The sequence below is a fragment of the Tenebrio molitor genome, chromosome 1 (assembly GCF_963966145.1).
Source record: "Tenebrio molitor chromosome 1, icTenMoli1.1, whole genome shotgun sequence".
In the NCBI taxonomy this organism is placed as follows: Eukaryota; Metazoa; Arthropoda; class Insecta; order Coleoptera; family Tenebrionidae; genus Tenebrio; species Tenebrio molitor.
In genome coordinates this window covers 32574085-32580763 of record NC_091046.1, presented here as the reverse complement: position 1 = coordinate 32580763, position 6679 = coordinate 32574085, and the positions used below count along the sequence as shown (strand labels likewise).

Sequence of the window (6679 nt, the reverse complement as noted above, 5' to 3'; positions counted from 1 at the left end):
GAAAATCAATCTTTGGCTCATACCAACATGACAACGTTTTGACAATTGTTTATTAAAAAATTTCAATTATACCTACAAACATTATTTTTCTACTTTGCGTTCGTACTGATGCTATTACGATACTGTTTTGCGTATCGTAATAGGAAAAGGCGTGATATAATAATAATACATACTAAAAACAGTGAAATTTAATTTTTTAATGTTGACGGATACTGTGGTGTCGCGGCAGACCGCAGACGTGACCTTGGGTGGAATCCCTCAACTTTAACGGTTTAAATTTTTTTTTTTTTCATTGAAAAAGTGGCAAAGTAGAAAAAATACTGTATGACATCTCGTTTATAAGGCATTTTATCGCACTTACTCCTTTAGCGCACTCCTCGCTACGCTCGTCGTGCTGTAAACCCGTGCGTGCGATAAAATGCTTCTTATAAGACTCGTATCATAATATACTATTTTAAAATTGTCACTTGATACTGATACATAATTCTATTTTATTATAAAGTTGCTGTGTGGATACACCTTAATAATAATTAATGATAAGATAATAGTGATTTATATGTTGTGATTTATAAAACTTTGATCTTTGACATTTCTATTGTAAAACTCAGAGTATTGAATCGCTTGTAGAGGGCAACTTTAATCTAGATAACGATTATGATGATATGCCTTTTTTACATACTGTTGTCTTTAATTTTAATATCTCTCTAGAATCTTTATTTTTACTAAATTTAAAGGAAAGCTACAAATTGATAAATGTCAACATGACTGGTTAAACTGGTCATGATCATGAAAAAAAGAATACATAGCAATCTATTAATTTTCTTCGCATATGAATTAATATGCAATTATGGTTATGCATAGGTAATGCGACTATACCGTTTAGATTCTTTTATATTCAAATTTAATTCACGTTAGTGCAACCGGCCCTAGGCCTAAAGTGTGGTCGCTGAACACATGGAGTAATAAAACCGCCCTCTAGTGCCCGCGTATTTTAAACAGGAGCTTCCAATTGGCTTATTCAAAACGTGCGCATATTTTTGAAAGCCTGATGTACATCCACAAAAATTACTTGACGGCATCTTATTCATTTTTAACCTCGCTTTGGCAGTTTGACTACGTGTTCATGTTTGGAGCAGATGTGCACGTCAATGAATGCAACATTTTTCTCAGTCTATCAAGTATATTATATTCTTATGAGAATGATAAATGGCAAAGAACCTGCCCCATTGTATATCGTTCTGCGCAACTAACGCCACGGCCACATCCATTTTTGTTAAACAGCCTAACATATAGAATCTTACCTGTGTTCAAATCATTGAAAAAAAATACTTTGGGAGTCCATCGGTGTGGACTTTTTAAAGACAACTCTTAACGGGCCTTTCCTTTGCCAGTCCGTCTAGTTTCATCGGGACATCCGTGTCCATGTCGCCCTATAGCTTAGCGTTGACTTTATAGTGTTCAATTCCGGTGCTAAATTCTCATAATCAATGACTACCAGCTGTGTATGTGCCTCCAAACTGATGTGACAGCACTCTAAACCATCTCCTGCGAAAACCAACAATTCTCATGATGTTGCATTGTGATATCGCTTACCTGGACATCTGTAGATTCTTATTCATCTGTCATCACTCATCAGTAATCAGACCAAATCTAGACTCATTTGTGAATAGCACTCTCCTTCATTTAGCTACCCTGTTCTCGAGCAAATTCAAAACGAGGTCTGCGGTGAGCTGCAGTCAACACAGGATTTGTAGCTGACCCGTATGGCCACAATTTGTCTCCTCAACCTTCATCGAATGCTACCTTGGCTGATTTGGGCCTTATGTGCCTCTGAACACTAATGTCGAAGGGGTGAACTTGTTGCAAATCTCTGCGTCTACGTGTTTACAACATCAAAAAACGATATTGGAGTAGCAGAATTTCGCCCTAGCTTAGCTTGGACTTTATAGTGACTTTGCCAATCTAATATGCTACAATAGTATATTAAAAGACAAGTTTCATAAGACCATTCTTGAAGCACGAATTCAAGATTAAAAAACGAGTGGCGTAGCCACAAGTTATTTTAAAGAATGAGTGCTTCAAGGTCTTATGAAACGAGTTTTTTATACTATTTTTTGTAATTTGCCCTTTTTAAGCCGTTTTTAAACAAAAATGTTTACTTTTCTCGATTTAGGGATTTTTGTGGCGGTTAGTAATGTCTTAATTTTAAAAGTGAAAATTTGATCAAGTCTTCAAAGTCGTCTTTTGTTTTATCCAAATTCTGTCACAAAACACGAATATGGAAGATAATCTTTCATGTACGCCCGCTGAAATACGTGAAATTGCCAAAAATACTGTCGCGAATTTGTTGCCTGATAAATCCTGATAAATAATTCTTTGCACATTTTGTAACGCATGACGGATCAAGCTTTGCCAACCTAAAAATTTTCGTAAAATGTTCCGTGAAATAATGGCTATAAGGACATCCCAGATGATGACGTCGCGTTCGTTAATGTGTCTATTAGAGAATCAAAATGGCGGCAAATTACAAAAATAAATTGATTTCATTATTTAGTTTTACGTGACCGTTCTTATGGCAAAACTCTTCCCTCCTTCTCTGCTCCCCTGTTCTGGTCTTCTAACGTGATCACCTGTTTTATTAAATCGGATAATTGTTGGATTGTCTTTGACATTCATGATAAACTTTGGTAAATATGAAATTTCCTTAAATAACGTTAAGAATAAGAATAAAAAAAAAAGAATGTAAGTATAGTTATTTAATGGTTGTAAGTATTTATACAGGGTGAGCAACAATAACTGTTTCAGTTGGCAATAACAAATTTTACATGAAATTTTCAAGACTGTGAATTGTATCTATTTCGGTTTGTTTTGTTGACATTATTGACAGATGGCATACTTTTCAAATTTAAACGTCTTAGTTTGTGTAATCTTTTATTAATAAAATGGTTTTCTCGTTCGAAGATGACATAAAAGTGATCAAAAGTCACCAGAATTTATTGCCAACTCAATTAGTAGTTGTTGCTCAGACGGTAGTTAATTTCATATAAATGTTCATCAAGTGAGCTGTGCATGTGTAAAAGCACCTTTAATTTAGTTACATTACAAAAGTCACATTTATGAAGGTCATGTCCAATAAATCTTTACTTGGTAAAAATACAAAGACAAAAACAAATAAGAATTACTTTAATTTAATCAGTAAAAAGACGTAACATTGCTTTTGAAATCAGCAATGTTAAAATGGACAAAAACTGAAAAATTAGTCAAATCGGGTTAGCGTAGAGCAAGCAACTTTGAAAGTCAAAGTCACTAGCTTTAGCTTTAATACCAACAGAAAATCAGATTTTCATGGCTTGCTTAGATGCACATTTATATGAAAGTATTGGTTTTTCTAATTTGTTATTAATAAAATGGTTTTCTCGTTGGAACATGACCAAAAGTCACCAGAATTTGTTGCCAACTCAAACAGTAATTGCTGCTCATACAGCGTGATCAACAATGACTGAGTCTGTTGGCAATGAAACAATTGACAAATATTGGTGTTTTTCTGTTTCGTAATTGGCACTGACCGGATGTTTTAACTTGACAAGACATTAAAAAAAAATTAGGTTATGTCGGGTATGTTCATGCCACGACCTGCTAGATAGTCAGAGTGTCTATAGCGGCCTGGGCGTAGACCGAAAAATCCTATGTTCTCATGATTCTGACGTTTAGGGTTGATTTCGGGGGTTGCTGTTAGCAACTAACTGTCATGCTATCACATCGTCATGTGCATCGTGACAATTTTGACATGCAGTCCACACACATGTATCTGCATGATGCATGCAGTCATGCGTAGTTGTCCAGTGATAAATGATACATTACTTTAATTGTAATTACAGTTTGGATATTCTAAATGGCAAAAGCAAAATGTTGCGCACTGGTTCGGTTGTGCGGGAGGGACAAAGTTTCGGCGCCGCGTTTTTTGAAAATATCTAGGTCAGTGGCGAGTGCAAATTCATAGAATAATAATTTGCCCAAAATGATATTATATTCAAAACTGTACAAAACGTAAAATATCCTTTCCACTCATTTCCACCAAGAATGGCACGGATTAATTAAGCAAATATAGATAATTGTTTTGTTGTGGACCCATCTTTCTCTGAAATGACCCGCTTAGGAAATAATGTAGGTACTGCAAATCCAAGAATGAGATTATAATTTTAATATTAATCTAGAAATATGTTTACAACATTACAACTAACGGAATTTGTTGTTGCTGCATTTACCGCAATATCAGTTCTAATATGATAAAAAAGCCAGTTCATAAACACTAACAGCAAAATGCTAAAAACCAGAAACACCACACAGAACTAGCATCAACAAAATTAATAAAATTGTTGTCATTAAAGCTACTTTTAAACTGCGACACTCTTTGAGTCTTTGACACTGCATTTTGACAACTTCACTGAATTCATTACATTTGTTTATGAGGTTATGATTATTTAGTGACAGTCCCCCCTAAAGTGGCGCCGTGGAGATCACAGGCACTAAAGCTTCGCCCAGGCAGATGTATAGTGAAATATGTCAATCATCAAGACGGCGGTGGTTCATGCTATTACAAAAATGACCCTTTGATGGTAAACGTCAAATTCGCCTGTCAACTCTGTCAAAGCTGACAACCGGAAATGCGTTTAGATTACAGTGGTACCAAAATCATTCAAATTTTCATTGTTACCAACAGATTCAGTCATTCTTGACCACGTTGTACCGAGTGACTATAAATGATTGAAAATTATTTTGTTATGTTGGTAACACATTTGAAATCTTTAGTTGGCGACATCGTTGGCATGACACACGTAATTTTTAAAATTGAAACAAACGTCAAAAAAATCTAAATCGACAATGTACTTCGTGACTTAACCTAACCTAAATAGAAATGACTGACAGATAATGCACGACAAGACTTGCACTACCAACTGCATCAGTGTTGCCAATCCACTATTTTCTTTCAATCATTTATAGTCACTCGGTATAATCTATTCATTTTGATTGTGACCACTCCCTAGTAACTTTTCAGTTGCTAGGTTATTGATAGGGAATTTTAGATAACACTTAATCCATTCGCAGTTGGCAACTCTCGGAGGCGCCATTTTGACAGAAACGTCACGCTCGCAGAAGACAGAACGGAGAACGACTTGCGCAAACGTTTTTCGACGTGCACTGTGCGCATATCTATAAAATTGAGTTTTGGTACAAAATTTTAGAATTCAAAAAGAAAATGCCACGTCGTCTTCTCAAAGTTGGGACCAAACGGTTAATATTGACTTGTTTCGAGACATTTATTGAAGCCAACGGGAAAACAACTCACAAAGACGAACATCACCGATAAAGTTAACTCTATTTGTGCTTTTTTGTTGTACATTTTGGCTAGTAAGTGTTGTAGTTTGATACCTTCTGCCTTTTCATCCCCTCTAAATCATTTTTTTGAACTTTCTGTCTGATTAGTTTTTATCTGAAAATATTTGTATTAATCAATGCTAATTGAAAGTTCTGAATACTTTACCCCAGGCATTTTTCGTGTTTGTCTTACTGCCAAATGACCATTTCCTTCGTTCTTCATTAATATCGAGAATTGCATGAGGTGATTTCGAAGTTTTTATGTTAAATAATCTGTACCTGGATATAACCCCACTTTTCAACAGACGTGATCACAGAATCAGACAGACGTTTTTAGTTTCTCCTACTTCAAATATTGATTTCCGTTATTAATATTGATAAATACCTACATTAAAATCATTGCTTTACTAAAGTTCTCGTCTAGAAATAGTCAATTTTGACTTAAATTGTAAATCATTTTACAACAGGACAGCAAACCGTCTTATAACTGCCATAATACCCTCTAACTTTATTGCCCCTTTGTTGTGCAGTGCCGACTCAAGGAAGAGCAAACATCAGGTAAAGTAACCGCCCCTATTTATTTATGGAATTATTTATGGTAGTTATAAGACGATTTTTTCTCCTATTGTAAAATGATTTAGAATTTAAGTCAAAATTGACTATTTTTCGACGAGGACTTTACCATGGTCAAGTTTTGACAATTCTGACATTTTCACATCATGTTCACTGTTCACACCACACAAATATTTAGTGTAAAACGTATGCAGCACACAGCTAAACAGCGCTTACTATGTTTTTCGTTGTGGTCACAATCAAAGTGAATAGATATTACGGTATAATAATTTTTATTAAAAAATTATGGGATAGGTAATTTATTTTTCTTCCATTGGCAACATAAAGGATCCAAGAAGCGACTGTCACGGCAAAAGTCAACCAATTCCTCAAATATTCAAAACCGTCGTCATTCTCTCATTTGTCCCATGTCCCAGTTATTCCTAAGTCATCGCTTGATAACCCCCTTGGCCTCTACTGCTATACACAATGTAGGTATAGCTTGGGATAAAGGAAACAAATGTGCCCGACATCAATTTTTCATACTTGAAAAACTGTACAAAAATTCCACATGACCATGACATTGACATTTTGTGCTGCCAACCTAAAATCCTTCATTAAAAATTCCTGTTTCGATTTTCTTGACAAGGCAGGGAAATGCTATTTTCCAGACAATTTAGACGAGTAGAATAGTAGATTACATACCGAGGTGGGAAGTGTTTCATTCCTGTCGAGAGCTAAGATAGTTTAC

At 35.2% G+C, this 6679-nt stretch overlaps 1 long non-coding RNA gene across 1 annotated transcript; it reads right to left on the bottom strand.

Moving 5' to 3' along the window:
* Positions 1-2187: 2187 nt before the first annotated feature.
* On the bottom strand, positions 2188-6180 carry LOC138126535 (uncharacterized). Its single transcript, XR_011157870.1, has 3 exons — positions 6059-6180; positions 5543-5761; positions 2188-5491 (listed from the first exon to the last, which is right to left on the bottom strand). It is a non-coding gene; the product is annotated as an uncharacterized lncRNA (long non-coding RNA).
* Positions 6181-6679: the final 499 nt, after the last annotated feature.